Below are 27712 nucleotides of genomic sequence, written 5' to 3'. Positions count from 1 at the left end.
CCCCAGCAGAAGAGTGGGGGGGACAAGGGTAAACAGAAGGGGTTCCAAAAAGGCCCCCAAAGTAATTCCCAAGGGAACCAGCAGAAGGGTTCTCAGCCTCCCCCACCCCCGCAGCAGAACGGGGCCCCGACAGGTAGACCTGTTCCAAAGGGGCCCTTCAATTGTTATAGGTGTGGTGACCCGGGTCACATTGCCTCTCATCCTAAGTGTCGCCTGTTTGGTAAGACCGCACCCACTGGTGCTCCACCCCGGCAAGTAGCTAGTGTTAACTTTGGGGAGGAAGTAGCAGTCCAGGAGGGTGGGGGTCCCGGGCAGATGACCCTAGTCTCGCTAGGAGACAGTGAGATGGTCCCTGTAACCTACCTGCCCTCTAACACTAAGAAATATGGGCAAGTAGTGACCATCAATGGAAAGAAGGTTGAGGCTCTTAGAGATACAGGAGCCAGCGTGACCTCGGTGAGGCAACCCCTGGTGTCTCAAGAGCAACTTGTACCCAATGCCTACTGTAGGGTTGTCAATGCTGACAACGTAGAGAGTCGTTGTCCAATGGCTCAAGTTCCCTTTGAGTGGGGGGAGGTCTCTGGTACTCTACAAGTCGCTGTGAGAACTGACATGCCTGTAGACTGTCTGCTAGGGAACGACCTGGAGAGTTCCCCTTGGGAAAAGGTGGAGAAGACCACGCATCTGAGGATGGTGGGTCTACCCGACTGGGCGTGCGTGACCACCCGGTCCATGGCAGCCAGTAGGGGTGTTGAGAGGGTCCTGGAGCCTGAGGGAGAGGTCCAGGAACCGGCCTTAGGGAGAAGGCGCAGGAGGCGCGGGAAACCGGCCCCCGAAGTTCCCACGGCCCAGGAGGAAGTAGACCCTGAGGGGGATACTCTGGAGCCTACCGGGGAACAGATTGCCGAACTGGGAGATCTGCCTGAGCTGACCCATTGGCAGCAAGAAGGAGGTCCCTCCAGGGAGGAATTCTGCAGGGAGCAGAAAGAATGCCCTTCTCTCGTGGGTATGCGGCAACAGGCTGCAGACCAGGCCAATGGTGTTCAGGCCAAAACACACTACGTGTACTGGGAGAGTGACCTCCTGTATTCCGAGCCTAAGGCTGCTGAACCTGGGTCAGCCCGTGTGCTGGTGGTACCCCAGAAGTTCAGAACCTTCCTACTGGGGCTGGCTCACGATGTGCCGTTAGCAGGACATTTGGGGATGGACAAGACCTATGACAGGCTTGTCACCCACTTTTACTGGCCCCAAATGCATAAGAATTCCGATTCCTACTGCAGAACCTGTCAGACTTGCCAGGCAAGTGGTAAGAGCGGAGGGAAGCACAAGGCTCCTCTGCAACCTTTCCCTGTGGTCGGTACGCCATTCCAACGAGTGGGTATTGATATTGTGGGGCCTCTGGACCCCAAGACAGCCCTGGGCAACAGGTTCATCCTGGTCTTGGTGGACCATGCCACCCGGTACCCTGAAGCCATCCCTCTGAGGACAGTGACGGCCCCCGTGGTGGGACGGGCACTGATGGGAATTTTCTCCCGAGTGGGATTCCCTCTAGAGGTGGTGAGCGACAGGGGGACCAATTTCATATCCACGTATATGAAATCCCTGTGGAAGGAGTGTGGGGTAACTTACAAGTTCACCACTCCTTACCACCCCCAAGGAAATGGGTTGGTTGAGAGATTCAACCGAACCCTCAAAGGCATGATCATGGGCCTGGACGGTCCGATGAGGCGTAAGTGGGACGTCCTCTTGCCATGCCTGCTCTTCGCTTACCGAGAGGTGCCGCAGAAGTCTCTAGGGTTCAGCCCCTTTGAGCTTCTGTATGGTCACCCGGTAAGAGGACCTCTGAGTTTGGTGAAGGAAGGCTGGGAGCAATCTCCCAGGAAACCTCCCCAGAATGTATATAGTTACATGCTGGCCTTCCGAAACCAGACTCGGCGTTTCAGGCAACTTGCTGAGGCAAATCTGGAAGCCAGCCAGGAGGAGATGAAGCGGTGGTACGACCGGAATGCCACTCTGGTAGAGCTTCAACCTGGACAAAAGGTGTGGGTCTTGGCCCCAGTGGAGCCTTGTGCACTTCAGGATAAGTGGACAGGTCCATTTGAGGTTGTGGAGCGCAAAAGTCCTATCACCTACTTGGTGGACATGCAGACTCCCAGGAACCCTTTGAGGGTCCTACATGTTAACCGCCTTAAGCCCCACTTAGAGAGGACCGAAGTGGGCATGCTGCTGGCCACTGATGATGGAATGGAAGAGGAGACCGAGCCTCTTCCTGACCTCTTAGTGGCCTCTGAGAAAGATGGGTCAGTGGATGGAGTTAACCTCTCACCCACCCTGACGCCCGAACAACAGGAAGATTGCCGCCACTTGCTGGGACAATTTTCCGACCGATTCTCCCTGGTTCCTGGTGTCACAGATTGGTGCGTCCATGATGTGGACACAGGAGACAGCTTACCTGTGAAGCACAAGGCTTACAGGGTAACTGACAGGGTCAGAGCTTGCATTAAGGAGGAGGTCTCCAAAATGCTTGCGCTAGGGGTGGTTGAATCCTCCAGCAGTCCTTGGTCCAGCCCCGTGGTCTTGGTCCCAAAGGCTGCTGCGCCGGGAGCCACACCGGAACTCCGGTTCTGTGTGGACTACAGAGGACTCAATTCAGTCACGAAGACTGACGCGCACCCCATCCCCAGAGCTGATGAGCTCATTGATCGGCTGGGGGCTGCCCGGTTCCTCAGTACGTTTGATTTAACGTCTGGGTACTGGCAGATCGCCTTGACCGATGGGGCCAAAGAGAGGTCCGCATTCTCTACACCAGATGGGCACTTCCAGTTCCGAGTCATGCCATTTGGGATGAAGAATGCCCCTGCCACCTTTCAGAGGTTGGTCAACCAGTTACTGGTTGGGCTGGATGCATTCAGTGCCGCCTACCTGGATGACATCGCAGTGTTCAGTGCCACCTGGCCCGAACACCTGCGCCACCTCTGGGAAGTGTTGATGGCTCTGCGCCGAGCAGGCCTCACGATCAAGGCAAGCAAGTGCCAGATCGGGCAGGGTTCCGTGGTGTACTTGGGACACCAAGTGGGGAGTGGCAAGGTGGCACCCTTGCAACCCAAAATTGAAACCATCCTGGCTTGGGAACCCCCCAAGACGCAGACCGCAGTGAGGGCCTTCCTGGGGCTCACTGGGTACTACAGGAGGTTTGTCAAGGGCTATGGAACGATCGTTGCCCCCTTGACAGAGCTGACTTCGAAGAAGCAGCCCAGGAACGTGATTTGGACTGACACCTGTCAGAAAGCTTTCGACACCCTGAAGACTGCCATGTGCACGGCGCCCGTGCTCTTGGCCCATGACTTCTCCAAGGAATTCCTAGTACAGACAGACGCTTCAGAGCATGGTGTAGGGGCTGTTCTCTCGCAGATGACTGAGGAGGGCTGGGACCAACCCGTAGCCTTCATCAGTAGGAGGTTACTTCCACGGGAAAGTAGGTGGAGTGCAATTGAGCGAGAAGCATTTGCTGTGGTCTGGGCGCTGAAGAAGCTAAGACCCTACTTGTTTGGGTCTCACTTCCGGGTTCAGACGGACCACAGGCCCCTCAGATGGTTGATGCAAATGAGGGGTGAAAACCCGAAGCTGTTGAGGTGGTCCATCTCCCTACAGGGTATGGACTTTACGGTGGAACACCGTCCTGGTACAGATCACGCCAACGCTGACGGTCTGTCCAGGTATTTCCGCCTTAGTGACGAGGAACCCCCTGGGCAAGGGTAGTTCTCCCCACATTTCAGCTGGAGGGGACACGTGTTAGACCTGGCACCTTGGCGTGAGTTTCCCTTCCACTTTTTGATGGTGTGCCTCGATTGTTTTGCTGGTGTTGTCCGCTCAGGGCACTGCGCCACGGCTAATCCGTGCCGCAGTGCAAGTGCTCCCTAGGTAAAGTGTACCTGTAATTGATGTCCATGATTGGTTTATTGGATTCACTGTCAGTCCCCAGTAAAGTGCACCAGGGGTGCCAGGGCTTGTGAATGCCAATGCTGCTGGTGGGCTTGCAGCGCTGGTTGCGCCACCCACGGAAGCGGCCTTGTAAAATGTGTCTAGGGTCTGCCACCGCAGACCCTGTGCGCGGTCCGGGACCGTCGCGCTGACTGCGCAAGTGCCCCCACTTGCCAGTCCCTAAACCTTCCCTTACCTACATATTAGCCACCCCTCTGGTAGGCCCAAGGGCAGGGTGCATTGTAGGCATAAGGTAGGACATGCCCTGATGTGTGTGGCATGTCTTAGTAGTGAATTACAGCCCTTTCCGTTCTTCACTATTGAAGGCTACCTGCTCTCCATAGGCCAGAATGGGCTGCTGGGATCACGCCAACGCTGTGACCCCAGTGGACTCAGAGAGCATGGTAGAATGTCAAGTTTGGTATGCCTGAACTCAGAATAATAAAATACTTCTTGTAGTCAAGTTTATTTTAATATCCTGGGTTTGTAAATACTACTTTTAGAAAGTTAGTATTTACTGACCTGACCATCTCAGTCCGCCTCTGCTGTGTGTGTGTATGTTCTGCCTAGCAACAGTAGGAGCAGGGTGGGGGGATCCCCAGAGACAGGTTGGCTGCCAGGTGGTGGGTAGAGAGATTACACCTGGATGGGTGGGAGGAGTACACCTTGACTCTTGAATAGACCTGTGCTCTGCCACCACAAAGCCGGCGCCACCCCCTGTGGGGCGGCTGATGTCTCTGCCCTGCTGCTGAAAGGAAAGAGCAGAGTCACCATAACAAAGTGCTCCAGAACTGGACTGAGCCAGGCCTAGGCCCCCTGGCGCTAAAGAACAAAAGAATCATGGTATAAAAGTAGGAGCCTGGCTCCTAAGAAATCAGAATCCTGTTTACCACAAAGAACCTCTGCCCGACTAGAAGGAGAAGAAGACGCCGGAGGAGCTGGCCTGCTGCTTGCCTTGCTGAGAAAGGAGAGGAAGAGACTTACTGAAAAGACTTTGCTACTTTGTGCTTGAACATTCTCCAAGGGCTTGATCTGAGCTTGCCCCCTGAACTGAACCCCAGGACCAGTGGGTTCTCTGTGCTTCTTGCTCATCCTCCAATTCGAGCCGTGTGGGCATCCCGCTGGAAAAGAGACTGCGCCCCTCATCGCCCCTCCTAGGGCCGTGACACTCAGAAGCTCGCCTGCCTCACACCCGTGAGAGCCCCGCTCTGTCCCGAGCCGCTCTCTGTCCCCGGGCCAGGCCGCCTGCATCCCTGTCACCGCCTGCTACTGGAGCGCGCTGACCGCGCTATCACCCCTTCCGCCGGAAGCCGTCCGACGACTGTGATCTACGCCGGGTCATCCAGCTGCACTGACCGTGCCCTGCGACCCCGCTTCGCTATCCCCGGACATCTCAGGCCGCGCCGCCCCCGCTGTGGAGACCCTCCTGCACCGCCGTGCTAAAGGGTCGCTGGCCGCGCCTGCCTACGCGCCCACACCTGCTGATTGAGGACCCAAGAACACTTCCCAAGCTGAGAGTCGCACCGACCTGTGCCGACTCTCCACATCACGAAAGAAGTTCCAGTATCGGGCTCGGGGCCCGCAACGCCTTATTTCCCCGTTCGCAGGAGCCGATCTCTATGAGTACTGGAACCACAAGTAACATTTGCAAGAGACTACAAGGTCTCCATTTGAAACTGCGAACAACGAACATTTGCCCGCTTTACAACCTGGTGGCATAGCGAAAACGTTATTGGTCTTGTGATAAGTCTGCTGAGATATACATACCTTATTTTTACATAAAGAATCGTATTTTTATATATATCCAAGTCTGGTGTCCGTTTCTGGGGGGATTGATGTATTTACTGTGTGTACGATTGTAAGTGCTTAACCAACAACGCCTAAGGAATCGCCTTGGCTGCTCACGCCACGCACCTAGAGGGTGAGCAAGGGTCATTCGCGAGGGGTTATCCTGCGCCCTGACGTGGAGGAGAGGGTTCCTGCTTGACACAAGGGCAACCTTGCGCCAACCAGAGATCCCCGACTCTAACAGTGACATATAGAGAACCCACTTATTAGAAGTGATCTGTCTCTGTGGGGCAGACATATGTTAACAGTCATTCATTTGAGACGGCCTAAACTTTAGGAGTAAGAGCTGCTTTCTTATCAATCTATTTATCCAAACTGGTTAATAAGCCAGGAGTGAGTGAAAGGCAATCCTCTGGAAACTCCATGAAAGATCTAATTTCTATTACGCACAAAATACTTCACTTTATTTGACATATTTGTTAACATGGAACAGTCAGATGATCCCATCTAGCGGATCCTGGCTCTGTCTTGAAAGAGAGTGTAATTATACTACAAGAAATGCTGGCCATCAAAAGAGACTCTGATGGCTTTCCGACGAAGGTGGGATTCGAACCCACGCGTGCAGAGCACAATGGATTAGCAGTCCATCGCCTTAACCACTCGGCCACCTCGTCTGCCCTACAGCCCCATCTGAAACCTTGCTTCACAAAAGGTACTGAAGTGTCAATATACTGTACCTAAAAAAGAAAAAAAACAGCTGAGGCAAGATCTCACATTCCACGTCTTCCCCCAATTAGGGACCTACATTTCATTTTTGGGAAATTCTTACTATGTGCTAATTACAAATATTCATAAGATTCCCCTAGACTTTGTCAGAACTGTCAAGATATAATTCTATGGGGTTTTGAATAGACAGAGCATATGTTATAGGACAATTATAGAATCTATTCCGTTTGGACTGTATTTTTAATAGTCATGATAACATGCTAGCATGTGAGTCGATCTTGCACAGTGAATGATGGAGCAGTGTCTGTCATCTACTTGGTCAGCTGTAGATGGCTCACCTGGGGAGATGTGAAAAGAGAGAGCTCCAGTGGCGCAATCGGTTAGCGCGCGGTACTTATACAGCAGTACTTGCACTGAGCCATGCCGAGGTTGTGAGTTCGAGCCTCACCTGGAGCAGCCGTGTTGTTTTTCATAAACCATTTCACAAAAAGTAAAGTTTAAACTCAGAGTATGGACGGCCCTTGCTAGAGAGTCTTTACTTCTTATAGGATCTACGTGTCCTACTCCTCTGGGTGCCAAATATCACATATCCTACGCGATGCTCAGTTTAAACATTCCATGATGTGCCATCTTGCATTTCATGCAAACACCACATCAGTGCATTTAACAATACATTTGTAGAATAATAAATATGATGAAAACAGTGTTCTCACATGATAACCATAAACTGAAGAGCTGCAAAAAATGCTGTATCAGCTACTTACAATAAAAGGTGACTCGAAAAAACTAGCAAAAGAAGAGCATCATCATATTAAAGGTTCTATTCACCATCTTGAGTTGCACCATAGCAGCTTATGGTGCTTTTCTGCTCAGAGTGTGCCTCCAATCCCACATTCATTTTTAATTTATTTGCAATTTAAAAAACAACAATTACTGCTCGAAGTTCACTTTTCAAAACCATTCAACCTATTAAATGTATTTCTCTAACCTATGAATGTGGTCCATGTTCACTTTTCCTCATCTTCATCTCGATACTCCTTTCCCAGAAACCAGGTTCACTTCTTCATTCAACCCACCCATCCAAGGTCACCAAATCTTTGAAGCACAAGTCTGCCTATTCTCCCTTTCTCTCTATGTACAAGATACCTTGTATCATTTGAATGGACAGCAGGAGAGAAGGATATTTATGGTGAGTGGGGGAGGGGTTTTGAGGAGTAACCTCATTTGCCTAAGAGCCGGGGTATCTGGGAAAAAAAGTATTTTATGGGGGAAGACTTTCACATCTCCTTGGTGAAATTTGTAGGGCCTTATAACATCCTTTCTGTGGATGCAGATTCAGTCGGAACAGAGGTCCTAGTCCTCGCTCTGCCTTTCAAAGGAAATGTAAATATGCATGGCTTATTTGGCTTTGCCCGGCAGGGTGAGAATGGCGTTTGTCAGGCGTTCGGAAGGGGTGAGGCAATAATTTATAATTCAATGATCTTCATGATATTTTCTTGATAATATGAAAGCAGGAAAGGGAAGCTTGGCAATAAGCAATCCTAAAGCAAGGTGTGACTCCGGGGAAGAATGACTTGAAAACAACATACAGAAAGACTCATGTAAAAAGGCCCTGATGAGGCTTGAACTCATGACCCCTGGTTTACAAGACCAGTGTTCTGCCACTGAGCTACAACGCCAGTCTGCACGCAGGATGTAAATTGCAACATGTATTCTGTTGGAAACAGCCCACTCCCACTCCGCAGGGTGGAGGTGGACCTTCCCGACACAACGGGGTAGCTTGGCTCGAGTGGTCAGGAAACAGGCGCAGTGCTAAGCATACAATATACCCATACAATAACCATGCGTGCATCCGTTCCAAAAACGACTCTACACCGTAAAAATTATGAAAATATTCTTCTTTATCTTTTTCCCTTAGTTGCTGATTGGGAAAATAAATAACAATCACAGTATATACATTTTAAATAGAGCAGGTCAAATAAATATTTGCTGTTTGCTGAAATAAATAGGGGTGATCATAAATAACAGGGCATAAATACAAGTGCAATATATACAGACAATTAAATACTTTGAGGTAATAAATACTGTACCAATAAATACTGTACCAAAAAAAAAAATACTGTACACCAACAAGTCCTGTGGACCTATAAATACAGTGCAGCATTAAATAGATAAGAACTTAATAAATACAGTATCCCCAATAAACAATTAGAAGTATACAGTACACTTTGTGAATCAGATGGCACTTCAATTCTTAAGGGCTGATTTGGCCCAGGTACAGCTTGTAGGGTGTGGAAGGCTTGAGGGGGGCTACTCCCTGGCTGAGGCAAAGGCTGAGGCCTAAACTGAGGTAGATCAAAAGGGGGGAAATTCCAATGCCCTGGCTTCCCTCTCCACACAACCTCTCTAGGTTAGTCCCAGTTCACCCCAGGCACAGTCAGGTGGGTTTCAGCACCTCCCTAGCCCCTCAGAGTAGTCTCTCAGGTCTCCACAGGGCCTTAGGCGCCCTCTACTCCACTTACTGCCCTTTTCTGATGTTCCGACGCCGCTGGAGTCGTGTCGACGCCGTGAGGCGGTTCCGATTCGGTCTCGGCGGCCTCGGCACAGTGTCAGTTCTTTGTCGACGCCGGTAGGCGGTTCCGGTCCGATGTCGGTGGCCTCGGTTCGAACTCGACCTCCGATTCGACGGCGTCGGGCAGTCTCTTCACGATGTCGACTTCGGGCGGCTCCGGTCCGATGGCGCACTCGGCTCCGATGACGTCGGCCGGCCTGGCCTCGCTGTCGACTTCCGGCGACTCCGGGGTGCGATCCTCACCCCCGACCTCCGGTGTTCCTCCTTACAGGTTCCGGGCGACTCCGGAGTGCGATCCTCACTCCCGACCTCCGGTGCTCCTCGACCTCGGTCTCCGACGACTCCGGAGGGCGGACTTCACTCCTCCGATGACGCCGCTCACTCGACCTCGGTTCACCTCCTTCTCGACCCTTGGTATTCCTCTCGACCTCCGCCGGCGCCCTCTTACGACCTCAGGCGGCTCCGGGTACGAGGTCTGCTACCTCAGTCAGCGCCGCTTCTCCACCTCGGGCTCCAGGTCTTCGGCTACTCGACGCCAGGCTCCAGGGAAACCAGTTCTCAGGTCAGAATCTTGCTGTCTTCTTATTTCTAAGGCCTGTTCCTGCTGTCCAGGTCCTTAGGATGGTTTTCTTCTGACTTCTTCCCACACAGGGCTATAGGCTGGGATCCATCAGTAGGGACAAGTATCAAGGGTGGGTTTATGGACCCCACTCCAGGCACAAGTTTCCACCCCTGCTGCTTCACTCCTTCCTCCTTCACTGCTGTGCTCCTCTCTCTTCACCAGTCAGGTGCCAACTGCCAGCTCCAACTGCCAACTGCCTCTCTTATCCTCCCAACATTCTAAACGGTTTCCAACTGTCACACAGTTCTGGAATCTCCTGGAAGGTTCTGGAAGGTGCTGGTAGGTTCCAGTGGATGCTGGTGATGTCATGGGAGGCCACCATTTTGTGCTCCAGGCCCTCAGACAGAAGTTTCAGGGGTAGCTAAAATGGCTCCCTGAATCTGTAGCAACACGAAAAAGTCTGGTGGTTCCCAATAAAAAGGAAAAATTCAAACAGGGGTTGAGGCAAAAGTGGGACAAAATAAATAATGGTGAGGAGGGACCACCCAAAGGGCTGACAGGTCTAACACGCGTCCCCCCCAGCTGAAAGTGGGGAGAGCTACCCAACCCCTTGGGAGTTCTCATCACTAAGGCGGAAATACCTTGAGAGACCGTCTGCATTGGCGTGGTCCACTCCAGGCCGATGTTCCACCTGAAAGTCCATCCCCTGTAGGGAAATAGACCACCTCAACAACTTGGGATTCTCCCCCTTCATTTGCATCAGCCAACGAAGGGGTCTGTGGTCGGTCTGAACTAGGAAGTGCGAGCCAAACAGGTATGGCCGCAACTTCTTCAGAGCCCATACCACTGCAAAGGCTTCACGCTCTATTGCACTCCACTTCTGTTCCCTGGGAAGTAGTCTCCGGGATAGGAAGACCACGGGTTGATCCAGACCCTCTTCGTTGAGTTGCGATAACACTGCCCCAATGCCATGTTCTGATGCATCTGTCTGGACAATGAACTTCTTGGAAAAGTCTGGGGCCCTTAAGACCGGGGCCTCGCACATGGCTTTCTTCAATTTCTCAAAGGCTTGCTGACAAGCCTCCGTCCAGACTACCCGTCGAGGTTGTTTCTTGGACGTGAGCTCCGTGAGAGGGGCTACGATGGTACCGTACCCCTTCACGAAGCGGCGGTAGTATCCCGTGAGGCCCAAAAATGCTCGGACCTCAGTCTGTGTCTTGGGGGGTTCCCAGGCCATGATGGCCTCGATCTTCGCCTGGAGGGGTTGCACCGTTCCCCTACCCACCAAGTGTCCAAGGTACACTACCGACCCCTGCCCGATCTGGCACTTGCTGGCCTTGATCGTCAATCCAGCTTGTCTCAGGGCCTGGAGAACGGCTTGCAGGTGACGCAAGTGATCCTCCCAGCTGTTACTGAAGACGGCTATGTCATCCAGATAAGCAGCAGAGAAACTCTCCATTCCGGTGAGGATCTGGTTTACCAGGCGCTGAAACGTGGCAGGTGCGTTCTTGAGCCCAAAGGGCATCACACAGAACTGGTAGTGGCCATTGGGCGTGGAGAAGGCTGACCTTTCCCTTGCTCCATCAGTCAAAGAGATCTGCCAGTACCCTGAAGTAAGGTCAAAGGTACTTAGATATTGGGCAGCTCCCAGCCGGTCAATCAATTCATCCGCCCTAGGGATCGGATGAGCGTCAGTTTTTGTCACTGAATTCAGTCCCCGGTAGTCCACACAGAACCTCAGTTCTGGTTGGGCACCCGGTGGTGCAGCTTTTGGTACTAGCACCACCGGACTGGACCAGGGGCTGCTAGAAGGTTCAACCACTCCTAGCTCCAGCATCTTAGTGACTTCACTATGAATGCTGGCCTTCACCTTGTCTGACATCCGGTAGATCTTGGACTTCACAGGTGGGCTGTCTCCTGTGTCCACGTCATGGACGCACAGGTGAGTCCTACCCGGGACAAGGGAGAACAACGAAGAGTACTGCCCCAGGGCCTGGCGACAGTCCTCCTGCTGTTCAGGAGTTAGAGATGGGGAGAGAATCACTCCCTCCACCGACCCATCCTTTTCTTGAGACGCAAACAGATCAGGGAGAGGCTCGCTTTCCACGTCCTCTCCTCCGTCAGTCACCATCATCAAGATGACTTCGGGCCTCTCGTGGTGGGGTTTGAGGCGGTTGGCATGCAGCACCCGCAGGGGCTGACGAGGGGTCTTCAGGTCCACCAAGTAGGTAGCCTTTCCCTTCTTATCCAACACCTCAAAGGGTCCTGACCAGCGATCCTGGAGGGCACTAAGCTCTCCTGGTTCGATCACCCACACCTTCTGGCCAGGCTCCAACTCCACCGGGTGAGCGTTGTGGTCATACCACGCCTTCATCACTGCTTGGCTGGCTTCCAAGTTGTCAGAAGCTTGCTTCCACAACTTAGCCATTTGGCTCCGGAAGGCCAGCATGTAGCTCACCACATCCTGGGGGAGCTTTCTGGGAGTTCTTTCCCATCCGTCTCTCACCAGGTTAAGAGGTCCACGTACAGGGTGCCCATACAGAAGCTCGAAGGGGCTGAAGCCCACTCCCTTCTGTGGCACTTCCCTGTAGGAGAAAAGTAAACAGGGTAGGAGGACGTCCCATTTCCTCCGCAGGCTTTCAGGCAGACTTCTGATCATGCCTTTTAAGGTTTTGTTAAACCTTTCCACTAGACCATTGGTCTGGGGGTGGTAAGGAGTTGTGAACCGGTAGGTCACTCCACACTCCTTCCACATTGCCCGCATATATGCTGACATGAAGTTGGTCCCCCTGTCGGACACAACTTCCTTGGGAAAACCCACTCGGGTAAAGATTCCCATCAGGGCCCTAGCCACAACAGGTGCTGTTATGGTCCTCAGAGGTATTGCCTCGGGGTACCGTGTGGCATGATCCACCAGAACCAGGATAAACCTGTGACCAGCTGTAGTCGGTGGATCTAATGGACCCACAATGTCGATGCCCACCCTTTCAAAGGGGGTGCTAACGACAGGAAGTGGTTCCAGGGGAGCTTTCAGCTTCACCCCTGTTTTCCCACTGGCTTGGCAAGACACACATGTCCGGCAGTAGGTATCGGACGACACTTTCATCTGAGGCCAATAAAAGTGTGGGACAAGACGGGCGAAGGTCTTGTCTTGCCCCAGGTGTCCTGCCAAGGGGATCTCGTGAGCCAACTCTAAAAGGAAGGCTCGATAACGTTGAGGGACTACCAAGGCTCGTGACGATCCATGTAGGGGTGCCTTGGGTTCACTGTAGAGGAGGCCATCCTCCCAGTAAACACTGTAGTTCCCTTCAACGTTCCCGGCTGCCTGGGCTTCGGCCTGTCGCCTCAGCCCCTCAAGGGTAGGGCACTCCCTCTGGCCCTGGCAGAATTCCTCCCTGGACGGGCCTCCCTCCACGTGCCACTCGGCCGGGATGGGTAGGTCCTCCAGGTTGGTAACGTCCCCCTCCGCAGACTCCTGGTCCACCACCTCCGGTGGCCCATCCGTCCTACGGGGTGGAGACGCCGAGGCAGGCTCCTCCTGTCCTCGGTTCTTCCCTTGACTGGCAGCTGGCTGGGCCTTTGTTCCAGGCTCCAGCCGGAATGAGCTCCCTCTTCGGGTAGTCTCGGACCTTGTGCTAACACAGGCCCAGTCAGGTGTACCCAGCATCTCGGTATGAGTCCGGTATTCCACCTCCTTCCAAGCGTTGTGCTCCATGTCATTGCCCAGCAGACAATCGACTGGCACGGCAGGGCTTACGGCAACTCGAAGTGAACCTGCAACCCCCCCCCATTCAAAGGGAACCTCAGCCACGGGATAGTGGCCGGTTCTGCCGTCAGCCATCGCGGCTGGGTGGAGTACATCGGGAATGACTTGCTCTGGAGACACCAGTTGGCTACGTACCATAGTCATACTGGCTCCTGTGTCTCTCAGAGCCTCCCCTCTTTGGCCATTGATGGTGATCCACTGCCCATACTTTGCAGTATTTGCGGGCACCTGGATCTTAGGAACCATCTCCCGTTCTCCCAGGGACACTAAAGTGACACCCGCCCACTCCCTTCCCTTAGTTAAGGGCATCTCCTCCCCGAGCACTACACTAGCTACTCCGGGGGGCTTTCCTCCAGTGGGAGGGGGTGAGCGTTTCTGACACTTCGGATCTCCTTTATAGTGTCCAACGCCACCGCACTCGTAGCAATGGACAACCCTTGGCTGCTGACTCTGGCCAGGATTAGGGTTTCTGGGTGGGTTAGCCTTAGAGGTGAATCCTGTTCCCTTCCCTTGGAAGTTATTTTGGGGGCCTTTGGAGAACTCCTTTTTCTTTTCCCCTCCTTCTTTCTTCTGGGGGGCGCCCTGTCCGGCCTTTTGAGTATCCCCTCCAGTCCCCCTTGTGGACACCCGGGTACTAGCCCAAATGTCCGCCTCCTCAGCAAGCTTCCGGGGGCTGGTCAGCTTGCTATCCACCAGGTGTTGCCGCAGTTCAGGGAAACATTTCTCGAGTAGGTGTTCCTTCAGTACTAGGTCAAACAGCTCCTCGTAGTTCCTTACTTCACTGCCCTGAATCCAACCTTCCAGTGCCTTCTTTGCATAGTCCAGGAAGTCCACCCAATTCTGTGTGCCCAGTTTGTGACTACCCCTGAACTTCTGTCTGTACTTTTCAGGTGTTAGTCCAAACTTTCTGATGAGCGCCAGTTTCATGGTGGGGTAGTGGGTTTGCTCATCCTCTTCGAGGGCCAATAAAGCATCCCTACCAGCTGGAGGCATGTATTTATACAGTCCCCCTCCCCAATACTTCGCTGGAACCCCATGGGCCCTCAATGAGACCTCATAGGCTGCTAGCCACTTGGCGATGTCGTCACCTGCCCCATAGCTCGCTACAATGTCCTTTGGCAGGTAAGGTTTGGATTCCCTGGTGGACTCTTGGTTTTGGCTGCCACCATTAGGAACAGTTGGTGCCCCAATTCTTAGGATCTGAAGCTCTATCTCCTTCAGTCTTATCTCATGAGCCATCCTCTCTTTCTCCGTCTCATGAGCCAACCTCTGTTCCTCCTTCTCCTTCTCCAGCTTTGCTAAATCCCATGTGAGCTGTCTTTTCTCTCTCCGATCTGCTAACTCCACGCTGGATAAGCCCCCGCTAGAGACAGTGCTGCCCTTCCTAGAAAGTGTCCTGGGCCCTGCTGACAGGTTCCCCACCTCAGGTTGGTACATCTCAGCCCCCTCGGGGTCAGGCTCTCCATCCCTGTCTTCCTCCTCAGCCTTGCTTTCCCTGCGTGCCTCCCCCCAAGCCCTTAAGCTGGTTTGAAGTGCACCCTTCTTTGCTCCTGGGGGACAGTACACCCCCTCTCGCTGGCAAAACTCCCTGAGTTGGGCCACAGTGTATGTTTCTAAATCTTCAAGAACAAACTCCATCTTGCCCACTCAGGTTAGAGGATAGGTTTTGTGCAGTAACAATGCAGGGGGGTACCTTTAGTAATACCTCCTCCCACCACCAGAGTAAATTTGGAAAAAACAAAAACCCACAATTTGGAAGGCCGCTGTGAGAAAACTCCCGGTGTAGGCCTATGGACTACCCACAGTTATTGTTGAGTATACGTAGGCACAGCTCTATCCCACCACTGAACACCAATTTATGTTGGAAACAGCCCACTCCCACTCCGCAGGGTGGAGGTGGACCTTCCCGACACAACGGGGTAGCTTGGCTCGAGTGGTCAGGAAACAGGCGCAGTGCTAAGCATACAATATACCCATACAATAACCATGCGTGCATCCGTTCCAAAAACGACTCTACACCGTAAAAATTATGAAAATATTCTTCTTTATCTTTTTCTCTTAGTTGCTGATTGGGAAAATAAATAACAATCACAGTATATACATTTTAAATAGAGCAGGTCAAATAAATATTTGCTGTTTGCTGAAATAAATAGGGGTGATCATAAATAACAGGGCATAAATACAAGTGCAATATATACAGACAATTAAATACTTTGAGGTAATAAATACTGTACCAATAAATACTGTACCAAAAAAAAAAATACTGTACACCAACAAGTCCTGTGGACCTATAAATACAGTGCAGCATTAAATAGATAAGAACTTAATAAATACAGTATCCCCAATAAACAATTAGAAGTATACAGTACACTTTGTGAATCAGATGGCACTTCAATTCTTAAGGGCTGATTTGGCCCAGGTACAGCTTGTAGGGTGTGGAAGGCTTGAGGGGGGCTACTCCCTGGCTGAGGCAAAGGCTGAGGCCTAAACTGAGGTAGATCAAAAGGGGGGAAATTCCAATGCCCTGGCTTCCCTCTCCACACAACCTCTCTAGGTTAGTCCCAGTTCACCCCAGGCACAGTCAGGTGGGTTTCAGCACCTCCCTAGCCCCTCAGAGTAGTCTCTCAGGTCTCCACAGGGCCTTAGGCGCCCTCTACTCCACTTACTGCCCTTTTCTGATGTTCCGACGCCGCTGGAGTCGTGTCGACGCCGTGAGGCGGTTCCGATTCGGTCTCGGCGGCCTCGGCACAGTGTCAGTTCTTTGTCGACGCCGGTAGGCGGTTCCGGTCCGATGTCGGTGGCCTCGGTTCGAACTCGACCTCCGATTCGACGGCGTCGGGCAGTCTCTTCACGATGTCGACTTCGGGCGGCTCCGGTCCGATGGCGCACTCGGCTCCGATGACGTCGGCCGGCCTGGCCTCGCTGTCGACTTCCGGCGACTCCGGGGTGCGATCCTCACCCCCGACCTCCGGTGTTCCTCCTTACAGGTTCCGGGCGACTCCGGAGTGCGATCCTCACTCCCGACCTCCGGTGCTCCTCGACCTCGGTCTCCGACGACTCCGGAGGGCGGACTTCACTCCTCCGATGACGCCGCTCGCTCGACCTCGGTTCACCTCCTTCTCGACCCTTGGTATTCCTCTCGACCTCCGCCGGCGCCCTCTTACGACCTCAGGCGGCTCCGGGTACGACGTCTGCTACCTCAGTCAGCGCCGCTTCTCCACCTCGGGCTCCAGGTCTTCGGCTACTCGACGCCAGGCTCCAGGGAAACCAGTTCTCAGGTCAGAATCTTGCTGTCTTCTTATTTCTAAGGCCTGTTCCTGCTGTCCAGGTCCTTAGGATGGTTTTCTTCTGACTTCTTCCCACACAGGGCTATAGGCTGGGATCCATCAGTAGGGACAAGTATCAAGGGTGGGTTTATGGACCCCACTCCAGGCACAAGTTTCCACCCCTGCTGCTTCACTCCTTCCTCCTTCACTGCTGTGCTCCTCTCTCTTCACCAGTCAGGTGCCAACTGCCAGCTCCAACTGCCAACTGCCTCTCTTATCCTCCCAACATTCTAAACGGTTTCCAACTGTCACACAGTTCTGGAATCTCCTGGAAGGTTCTGGAAGGTGCTGGTAGGTTCCAGTGGATGCTGGTGATGTCATGGGAGGCCACCATTTTGTGCTCCAGGCCCTCAGACAGAAGTTTCAGGGGTAGCTAAAATGGCTCCCTGAATCTGTAGCAACACGAAAAAGTCTGGTGGTTCCCAATAAAAAGGAAAAATTCAAACAGGGGTTGAGGCAAAAGTGGGACAAAATAAATAATGGTGAGGAGGGACCACCCAAAGGGCTGACAGGTCTAACATATTCTTACTGAGGTATGAATATATCTATGATTTTGAGACTCTGTATGGAAACGTAGTTGCATATGAATGTCCACGTGCGCGCACACATTGAAGACCATGCTTAAGGCACTTTTCTTGGAAGTATGAAGAACTACATTTTCATATGAGAAAATAAGAGTTTTCACATTCAAGGCCATACTGATAGCTCTAGTTAGTATGTCTGCAATCAGTGACATATAGAGAACCCACTTATTAGAAGTGATCTGTCTCTGTGGGGCAGACATATGTTAACAGTCATTCATTTGAGACGGCCTAAACTTTAGGAGTAAGAGCTGCTTTCTTATCAATCTATTTATCCAAACTGGTTAATAAGCCAGGAGTAAGTGAAAGGCAATCCTCTGGAAACTCCATGAAAGATCTAATTTCTATTACGCACAAAATACTTCACTTTATTTGACATATTTGTTAAAATGGAACAGTCAGATGATCCCATCTAGCGGATCCTGGCTCTGTCTTGAAAGAGAGTGTAATTATACTACAAGAAATGCTGGCCATCAAAAGAGACTCTGGTGGCTTTCCGACGAAGGTGGGATTCGAACCCACGCGTGCAGAGCACAATGGATTAGCAGTCCATCACCTTAACCACTCGGCCACCTCGTCTGCCCTACAGCCCCATCTGAAACCTTGCTTCACAAAAGGTACTGAAGTGTCAATATACTGTACCTAAAAAAGAAAAAAAACAGCTGAGGCAAGATCTCACATTCCACGTCTTCCCCCAATTAGGGACCTACATTTCATTTTTGGGAAATTCTTACTATGTGCTAATTACAAATATTCATAAGATTCCCCTAGACTTTGTCAGAACTGTCAAGATATAATTCTATTGGGTTTTGAATAGACAGAGCATATGTTATAGGACAATTATAGAATCTATTCCGTTTGGACTGTATTTTTAATAGTCATGATAACATGCTAGCATGTGAGTCGATCTTGCACAGTGAATGATGGAGCAGTGTCTGTCATCTACTTGGTCAGCTGTAGATGGCTCACCTGGGGAGATGTGAAAAGAGAGAGCTCCAGTGGCGCAATCGGTTAGCGCGCGGTACTTATACAGCAGTACTTGCACTGAGCCATGCCGAGGTTGTGAGTTCGAGCCTCACCTGGAGCAGCCGTGTTGTTTTTCATAAACCATTTCACAAAAAGTAAAGTTTAAACTCAGAGTATGGACGGCCCTTGCTAGAGAGTCTTTACTTCTTATAGGATCTACGTGTCCTACTCCTCTGGGTGCCAAATATCACATATCCTACGCGATGCTCAGTTTAAACATTCCATGATGTGCCATCTTGCATTTCATGCAAACACCACATCAGTGCATTTAAAAATACATTTGTAGAATAATAAATATGATGAAAACAGTGTTCTCACATGATAACCATAAACTGAAGAGCTGCAAAAAATGCTGTATCAGCTACTTACAATAAAAGGTGACTCGAAAAAACTAGCAAAAGAAGAGCATCATCATATTAAAGGTTCTATTCACCATCTTGAGTTGCACCATAGCAGCTTATGGTGCTTTTCTGCTCAGAGGGTGCCTCCAATCCCACATTCATTTTTAATTTCTTTGCAATTTAAAAAACAACAATTACTGCTCGAAGTTCACTTTTCAAAACCATTCAACCTATTAAATGTATTTCTCTAACCTATGAATGTGGTCCATGTTCACTTTTCCTCATCTTCATCTCGATACTCCTTTCCCAGAAACCAGGTTCACTTCTTCATTCAACCCACCCATCCAAGGTCACCAAATCTTTGAAGCACAAGTCTGCCCATTCTCCCTTTTTCTCTATGTACAAGATACCTTGTATCATTTGAATGGACAGCAGGAGAGAAGGATATTTATGGTGAGTGGGGGAGGGGTTTTGAGGAGTAACCTCATTTGCCTAAGAGCTGGGGTATCTGGGAAAAAAAGTATTTTATGGGGGAAGAATTTCACATCTCCTTGGTGAAATTTGTAGGGCCTTATAACATCCTTTCTGTGGATGCAGATTCAGTCAGGACAGAGGTCCTAGTCCTCGCTCTGCCTTTCAAAGGAACTGTAAATATGCATGGCTTATTTGGCTTTGCCCGGCAGGGCTTGCCATACAGGGTGAGAATGGCGTTTATCAGGCGTTCGTCAGGCGATCGGAAGGGGTGAGGCAATAATTTATAATTCAATGATCTTCATGATATTTTCTTGATAATATGAAAGCAGGAAAGGGAAGCTTGGCAATAAGCAATCCTAAAGCAAGGTGTGACTCCAGGGAAGAATGACTTGAAAACAACATACAGAAAGACTCATGTAAAAAGGCCCTGATGAGGCTTGAACTCATGACCCCTGGTTTACAAGACCAGTGTTCTGCCACTGAGCTACAACGCCAGTCTGCACGCAGGATGTAAATTGCAACATGTATTCTTACTGAGGTATGAATATATCTATGATTTTGAGACTCTGTATGGAAACGTAGTTGCATATGAATGTCCACGTGCGCGCACACATTGAAGACCATGCTTAAGGCACTTTTCTTGGAAGTATGAAGAACTACATTTTCATATGAGAAAATAAGAGTTTTCACATTCAAGGCCATACTGATAGCTCTAGTTAGTATGTCTGCAATCAGTGACATATAGAGAACCCACTTATTAGAAGTGATCTGTCTCTGTGGGGCAGACATATGTTAACAGTCATTCATTTGAGACGGCCTAAACTTTAGGAGTAAGAGCTGCTTTCTTATCAATCTATTTATCCAAACTGGTTAATAAGCCAGGAGTAAGTGAAAGGCAATCCTCTGGAAACTCCATGAAAGATCTAATTTCTATTACGCACAAAATACTTCACTTTATTTGACATATTTGTTAAAATGGAACAGTCAGATGATCCCATCTAGCGGATCCTGGCTCTGTCTTGAAAGAGAGTGTAATTATACTACAAGAAATGCTGGCCATCAAAAGAGACTCTGGTGGCTTTCCGACGAAGGTGGGATTCGAACCCACGCGTGCAGAGCACAATGGATTAGCAGTCCATCACCTTAACCACTCGGCCACCTCGTCTGCCCTACAGCCCCATCTGAAACCTTGCTTCACAAAAGGTACTGAAGTGTCAATATACTGTACCTAAAAAAGAAAAAAAACAGCTGAGGCAAGATCTCACATTCCACGTCTTCCCCCAATTAGGGACCTACATTTCATTTTTGGGAAATTCTTACTATGTGCTAATTACAAATATTCATAAGATTCCCCTAGACTTTGTCAGAACTGTCAAGATATAATTCTATTGGGTTTTGAATAGACAGAGCATATGTTATAGGACAATTATAGAATCTATTCCGTTTGGACTGTATTTTTAATAGTCATGATAACATGCTAGCATGTGAGTCGATCTTGCACAGTGAATGATGGAGCAGTGTCTGTCATCTACTTGGTCAGCTGTAGATGGCTCACCTGGGGAGATGTGAAAAGAGAGAGCTCCAGTGGCGCAATCGGTTAGCGCGCGGTACTTATACAGCAGTACTTGCACTGAGCCATGCCGAGGTTGTGAGTTCGAGCCTCACCTGGAGCAGCCGTGTTGTTTTTCATAAACCATTTCACAAAAAGTAAAGTTTAAACTCAGAGTATGGACGGCCCTTGCTAGAGAGTCTTTACTTCTTATAGGATCTACGTGTCCTACTCCTCTGGGTGCCAAATATCACATATCCTACGCGATGCTCAGTTTAAACATTCCATGATGTGCCATCTTGCATTTCATGCAAACACCACATCAGTGCATTTAAAAATACATTTGTAGAATAATAAATATGATGAAAACAGTGTTCTCACATGATAACCATAAACTGAAGAGCTGCAAAAAATGCTGTATCAGCTACTTACAATAAAAGGTGACTCGAAAAAACTAGCAAAAGAAGAGCATCATCATATTAAAGGTTCTATTCACCATCTTGAGTTGCACCATAGCAGCTTATGGTGCTTTTCTGCTCAGAGGGTGCCTCCAATCCCACATTCATTTTTAATTTCTTTGCAATTTAAAAAACAACAATTACTGCTCGAAGTTCACTTTTCAAAACCATTCAACCTATTAAATGTATTTCTCTAACCTATGAATGTGGTCCATGTTCACTTTTCCTCATCTTCATCTCGATACTCCTTTCCCAGAAACCAGGTTCACTTCTTCATTCAACCCACCCATCCAAGGTCACCAAATCTTTGAAGCACAAGTCTGCCCATTCTCCCTTTTTCTCTATGTACAAGATACCTTGTATCATTTGAATGGACAGCAGGAGAGAAGGATATTTATGGTGAGTGGGGGAGGGGTTTTGAGGAGTAACCTCATTTGCCTAAGAGCTGGGGTATCTGGGAAAAAAAGTATTTTATGGGGGAAGAATTTCACATCTCCTTGGTGAAATTTGTAGGGCCTTAAGCCATCCTTTCTGTGGATGCAGATTCAGTCAGGACAGAGGTCCTAGTCCTCGCTCTGCCTTTCAAAGGAACTGTAAATATGCATGGCTTATTTGGCTTTGCCCGGCAGGGCTTGCCATACAGGGTGAGAATGGCGTTTATCAGGCGTTCGTCAGGCGATCGGAAGGGGTGAGGCAATAATTTATAATTCAATGATCTTCATGATATTTTCTTGATAATATGAAAGCAGGAAAGGGAAGCTTGGCAATAAGCAATCCTAAAGCAAGGTGTGACTCCAGGGAAGAATGACTTGAAAACAACATACAGAAAGACTCATGTAAAAAGGCCCTGATGAGGCTTGAACTCATGACCCCTGGTTTACAAGACCAGTGCTCTGCCACTGAGCTACAAGGCCAGTATGCACGCAGGATGTAAATTGCAACATGTATTCTTACTGAGGTATGAATATATCTATGATTTTGAGACTCTGTATGGAAACGTAGTTGCATATGAATGTCCACGTGCGCGCACACATTGAAGACCATGCTTAAGGCACTTTTCTTGGAAGTATGAAAAACTACATTTTCATATGAGAAAATAAGAGTTTTCACATTCAAGACCATACCGATAGCTCTAGTTAGTATGTCTGCAATCAGTGACATATAGAGAACCCACTTATTAGAAGTGATCTGTCTCTGTGGGGCAGACATATGTTAACAGTCATTCATTTGAGACGGCCTAAACTTTAGGAGTAAGAGCTGCTTTCTTATCAATCTATTTATCCAAACTGGTTAATAAGCCAGGAGTGAGTGAAAGGCAATCCTCTGGAAACTCCATGAAAGATCTAATTTCTATTACGCACAAAATACTTCACTTTATTTGACATATTTGTTAAAATGGAACAGTCAGATGATCCCATCTAGCGGATCCTGGCTCTGTCTTGAAAGAGAGTGTAATTATACTACAAGAAATGCTGGCCATCAAAAGAGACTCTGATGGCTTTCCGACGAAGGTGGGATTCAAACCCACGCATGCAGAGCACAATGGATTCGCAGTCCATCGCCTTAACCACTCGGCCACCTCGTCTGCCCTACAGCCCCATCTGAAACCTTGCTTCACAAAAGGTACTGAAGTGTCAATATACTGTACCTAAAAAAGAAAAAAAACAGCTGAGGCAAGATCTCACATTCCACGTCTTCCCCCAATTAGGGACCTACATTTCGTTTTTGGTAAATTCTTACTATGTGCTAATTGCAAATATTCATAAGATTCCCCTAGACTTTGTCAGAACTGTCAAGATATAATTCTATGGGGTTTTGAATAGACAGAGCATATGTTATAGGACAATTATAGAATCTATTCCGTTTGGACTGTATTTTTAATAGTCATGATAACATGCTAGCATGTGAGTCGATCTTGCACAGTGAATGATGGAGCAGTGTCTGTCATCTACTTGGTCAGCTGTAGATGGCTCACCTGGGGAGATGTGAAAAGAGAGAGCTCCAGTGGCACAATCGGTTTGCGCGCGGTACTTATACAGCAGTACTTGCACTGAGCCATGCCGAGGTTGTGAGTTCGAGCCTCACCTGGAGCAGCCGTGTTGTTTTTCATAAACCATTTCACAAAAAGTAAAGTTTAAACTCAGAGTATGGACGGCCCTTGCTAGAGAGTCTTTACTTCTTATAGGATCTACGTGTCCTACTCCTCTGGGTGCCAAATATCACATATCCTACGCGATGCTCAGTTTAAACATTCCATGATGTGCCATCTTGCATTTCATGCAAACACCACATCAGTGCATTTAAAAATACATTTGTAGAATAATAAATATGATGAAAACAGTGTTCTCACATGATAACCATAAACTGAAGAGCTGCAAAAAATGCTGTATCAGCTACTTACAATAAAAGGTGACTCGAAAAAACTAGCAAAAGAAGAGCATCATCATATTAAAGGTTCTATTCACCATCTTGAGTTGCACCATAGCAGCTTATGGTGCTTTTCTGCTCAGAGTGTGCCTCCAATCCCACATTCATTTTTAATTTCTTTGCAATTTAAAAAACAACAATTACTGCTCGAAGTTCACTTTTTCAAAACCATTCAACCTATTAAATGTATTTCTCTAACCTATGAATGTGGTCCATGTTCACTTTTCCTCATCTTCATCTTGATACTCCTTTCCCAGAAACCAGGTTCACTTCTTCATTCAACCCACCCATCCAAGGTCACCAAATCTTTGAAGCACAAGTCTGCCTATTCTCCCTTTCTCTCTATGTACAAGATACCTTGTATCATTTGAATGGACAGCAGGAGAGAAGGATATTTATGGTGAGTGGGGGAGGGGTTTTGAGGAGTTTCCTCATTTGCCTAAGAGCCGGGGTATCTGGGAAAAAAAGTATTTTATGGGGGAAGAATTTCACATCTCCTTGGTGAAATTTGTAGGGCCTTATAACATCCTTTCTGTGGATGCAGATTCAGTCAGGACAGAGGTCCTAGTCCTCGCTCTGCCTTTCAAAGGAACTGTAAATATGCATGGCTTATTTGGCTTTGCCCGGCAGGGTGAGAATCGCGTTTATCAGGCGTTCGTCAGGCGATCGGAAGGGGTGAGGCAATAATTTATAATTCAATGATCTTCATGATATTTTCTTGATAATATGAAAGCAGGAAAGGGAAGCTTGGCAATAAGCAATCCTAAAGCAAGGTGTGACTCCAGGGAAGAATGACTTGAAAACAACATACAGAAAGACTCATGTAAAAAGGCCCTGAGGAGGCTTGAACTCATGACCCCTGGTTTACAAGACCAGTGCTCTGCCACTGAGCTACAAGGCCAGTCTGCACGCAGGATGTAAATTGCAACATGTATTCTTACTGAGGTATGAATATATCTATGATTTTGAGACTCTGTATGGAAACGTAGTTGCATATGAATGTCCACGTGCGCGCACACATTGAAGACCATGCTTAAGGCACTTTTCTTGGAAGTATGAAAAACTACATTTTCATATGAGAAAATAAGAGTTTTCACATTCAAGACCATACCGATAGCTCTAGTTAGTATGTCTGCAATCAGTGACATATAGAGAACCCACTTATTAGAAGTGATCTGTCTCTGTGGGGCAGACATATGTTAACAGTCATTCATTTGAGACGGCCTAAACTTTAGGAGTAAGAGCTGCTTTCTTATCAATCTATTTATCCAAACTGGTTAATAAGCCAGGAGTGAGTGAAAGGCAATCCTCTGGAAACTCCATGAAAGATCTAATTTCTATTACGCACAAAATACTTCACTTTATTTGACATATTTGTTAACATGGAACAGTCAGATGATCCCATCTAGCGGATCCTAGCTCTGTCTTGAAAGAGAGTGTAATTATACTACAAGAAATGCTGGCCATCAAAAGAGACTCTGATGGCTTTCCGACGAAGGTGGGATTCGAACCCACGCGTGCAGAGCACAATGGATTAGCAGTCCATCGCCTTAACCACTCGGCCACCTCGTCTGCCCTACAGCCCCATCTGAAACCTTGCTTCACAAAAGGTACTGAAGTGTCAATATACTGTACCTAAAAAAGAAAAAAAACAGCTGAGGCAAGATCTCACATTCCACGTCTTCCCCCAATTAGGGACCTACATTTCATTTTTGGGAAATTCTTACTATGTGCTAATTACAAATATTCATAAGATTCCCCTAGACTTTGTCAGAACTGTCAAGATATAATTCTATGGGGTTTTGAATAGACAGAGCATATGTTATAGAACAATTATAGAATCTATTCCGTTTGGACTGTATTTTTAATAGTCATGATAACATGCTAGCATGTGAGTCGATCTTGCACAGTGAATGATGGAGCAGTGTCTGTCATCTACTTGGTCAGCTGTAGATGGCTCACCTGGGGAGATGTGAAAAGAGAGAGCTCCAGTGGCGCAATCGGTTAGCGCGCGGTACTTATACAGCAGTACTTGCACTGAGCCATGCCGAGGTTGTGAGGTCGAGCCTCACCTGGAGCAGCCGTGTTGTTTTTCATAAACCATTTCACAAAAAGTAAAGTTTAAACTCAGAGTATGGACGGCCCTTGCTAGAGAGTCTTTACTTCTTATAGGATCTACGTGTCCTACTCCTCTGGGTGCCAAATATCACATATCCTACGCGATGCTCAGTTTAAACATTCCATGATGTGCCATCTTGCATTTCATGCAAACACCACATCAGTGCATTTAAAAATACATTTGTAGAATAATAAATATGATGAAAACAGTGTTCTCACATGATAACCATAAACTGAAGAGCTGCAAAAAATACTGTATCAGCTACTTACAATAAAAGGTGACTCGAAAAAACTAGCAAAAGAAGAGCATCATCATATTAAAGGTTCTATTCACCATCTGGAGTTGCACCATAGCAGCTTATGGTGCTTTTCTGCTCAGAGTGTGCCTCCAATCCCACATTCATTTTTAATTTATTTGCAATTTAAAAAACAACAATTACTGCTCGAAGTTCACTTTTCAAAACCATTCAACCTATTAAATGTATTTCTCTAACCTATGAATGTGGTCCATGTTCACTTTTCCTCATCTTCATCTCGATACTCCTTTCCCAGAAACCAGGTTCACTTCTTCATTCAACCCACCCATCCAAGGTCACCAAATCTTTGAAGCACAAGTCTGCCTATTCTCCCTTTCTCTCTATGTACAAGATACCTTGTATCATTTGAATGGACAGCAGGAGAGAAGGATATTTATGGTGAGTGGGGGAGGGGTTTTAAGGAGTAACCTCATTTGCCTGAGAGCCGGGGTATCTGGGAAAAAAAGTATTTTATGGGGGAAGAATTTCACATCTCCTTGGTGAAATTTGTAGGGCCTTATAACATCCTTTCTGTGGATGCAGATTCAGTCGGAACAAGGGTCCTAGTCCTCGCTCTGCCTTTCAAAGGAAATGTAAATATGCATGGCTTATTTGGCTTTGCCCGGCAGGGCTTGCCCGGCAGGGTGAGAATGGCGTTTGTCAGGCGTTCGGAAGGGGTGAGGCAATAATTTATAATTCAATGATCTTCATGATATTTTCTTGATAATATGAAAGCAGGAAAGGGAAGCTTGGCAATAAGCAATCCTAAAGCAAGGTGTGACTCCAGGGAAGAATGACTTGAAAACAACATACAGAAAGACTCATGTAAAAAGGCCCTAATGAGGCTTGAACTCATGACCCCTGGTTTACAAGACCAGTGTTCTGCCACTGAGCTACAACGCCAGTCTGCACGCAGGATGTAAATTGCAACATGTATTCTTACTGAGGTATGAATATATCTATGATTTTGAGACTCTGTATGGAAACGTAGTTGCATATGAATGTCCACGTGCGCGCACACATTGAAGACCATGCTTAAGGCACTTTTCTTGGAAGTATGAAAAACTACATTTTCATATGAGAAAATAAGAGTTTTCACATTCAAGGCCATACTGATAGCTCTAGTTAGTATGTCTGCAATCAGTGACATATAGAGAACCCACTTATTAGAAGTGATCTGTCTCTGTGGGGCAGACATATGTTAACAGTCATTCATTTGAGACGGCCTAAACTTTAGGAGTAAGAGCTGCTTTCTTATCAATCTATTTATCCAAACTGGTTAATAAGCCAGGAGTGAGTGAAAGGCAATCCTCTGGAAACTCCATGAAAGATCTAATTTCTATTACGCACAAAATACTTCACTTTATTTGACATATTTGTTAAAATGGAACAGTCAGATGATCCCATCTAGCGGATCCTGGCTCTGTCTTGAAAGAGAGTGTAATTATACTACAAGAAATGCTGGCCATCAAAAGAGACTCTGATGGCTTTCCGACGAAGGTGGGATTCGAACCCACGCGTGCAGAGCACAATGGATTAGCAGTCCATCACCTTAACCACTCGGCCACCTCGTCTGCCCTACAGCCCCATCTGAAACCTTGCTTCACAAAAGGTACTGAAGTGTCAATCTACTGTACCTAAAAAAGAAAAAAAAACAGCTGAGGCAAGATCTCACATTCCACGTCTTCCCCCAATTAGGGACCTACATTTCATTTTTGGGA

The 27712-nt window shown here is 48.3% G+C and overlaps 10 non-coding genes across 10 annotated transcripts; 3 read left to right on the top strand and 7 right to left on the bottom strand.

The window, feature by feature from the left end:
- Positions 1–6361: 6361 nt before the first annotated feature.
- Positions 6362–6443, bottom strand: TRNAS-GCU (transfer RNA serine (anticodon GCU)). The gene has a single exon. It is a non-coding gene; the product is annotated as a tRNA-Ser (tRNA).
- Positions 6444–6856: 413 nt separating this feature from the next.
- TRNAI-UAU (transfer RNA isoleucine (anticodon UAU)) lies at positions 6857–6951 on the top strand. Its single transcript has 2 exons — positions 6857–6894; positions 6916–6951. It is a non-coding gene; the product is annotated as a tRNA-Ile (tRNA).
- Positions 6952–17799: 10848 nt separating this feature from the next.
- Positions 17800–17881, bottom strand: TRNAS-GCU (transfer RNA serine (anticodon GCU)). Its single transcript has one exon. It is a non-coding gene; the product is annotated as a tRNA-Ser (tRNA).
- Positions 17882–18294: 413 nt separating this feature from the next.
- Positions 18295–18389, top strand: TRNAI-UAU (transfer RNA isoleucine (anticodon UAU)). Its single transcript has 2 exons — positions 18295–18332; positions 18354–18389. It is a non-coding gene; the product is annotated as a tRNA-Ile (tRNA).
- Positions 18390–20226: 1837 nt separating this feature from the next.
- On the bottom strand, positions 20227–20308 carry TRNAS-GCU (transfer RNA serine (anticodon GCU)). Its single transcript has one exon. It is a non-coding gene; the product is annotated as a tRNA-Ser (tRNA).
- Positions 20309–20721: 413 nt separating this feature from the next.
- On the top strand, positions 20722–20816 carry TRNAI-UAU (transfer RNA isoleucine (anticodon UAU)). The gene is made up of 2 exons: positions 20722–20759; positions 20781–20816. It is a non-coding gene; the product is annotated as a tRNA-Ile (tRNA).
- A 1176-nt stretch (positions 20817–21992) lies between these two features.
- On the bottom strand, positions 21993–22064 carry TRNAT-UGU (transfer RNA threonine (anticodon UGU)). The gene has a single exon. It is a non-coding gene; the product is annotated as a tRNA-Thr (tRNA).
- Positions 22065–22653: 589 nt separating this feature from the next.
- TRNAR-GCG (transfer RNA arginine (anticodon GCG)) lies at positions 22654–22735 on the bottom strand. Its single transcript has one exon. It is a non-coding gene; the product is annotated as a tRNA-Arg (tRNA).
- A 2332-nt stretch (positions 22736–25067) lies between these two features.
- On the bottom strand, positions 25068–25149 carry TRNAS-GCU (transfer RNA serine (anticodon GCU)). The gene has a single exon. It is a non-coding gene; the product is annotated as a tRNA-Ser (tRNA).
- A 2334-nt stretch (positions 25150–27483) lies between these two features.
- TRNAS-GCU (transfer RNA serine (anticodon GCU)) lies at positions 27484–27565 on the bottom strand. Its single transcript has one exon. It is a non-coding gene; the product is annotated as a tRNA-Ser (tRNA).
- Between the last annotated feature and the right edge of the window lie 147 nt (positions 27566–27712).

This window comes from Triturus cristatus, chromosome 12 (genome assembly GCF_964204655.1).
Source record: "Triturus cristatus chromosome 12, aTriCri1.1, whole genome shotgun sequence".
NCBI classification, from domain to species: Eukaryota; Metazoa; Chordata; class Amphibia; order Caudata; family Salamandridae; genus Triturus; species Triturus cristatus.
Note: the sequence above shows the minus strand (reverse complement) of the source record. Positions and strands in the feature narration are given on the sequence as shown.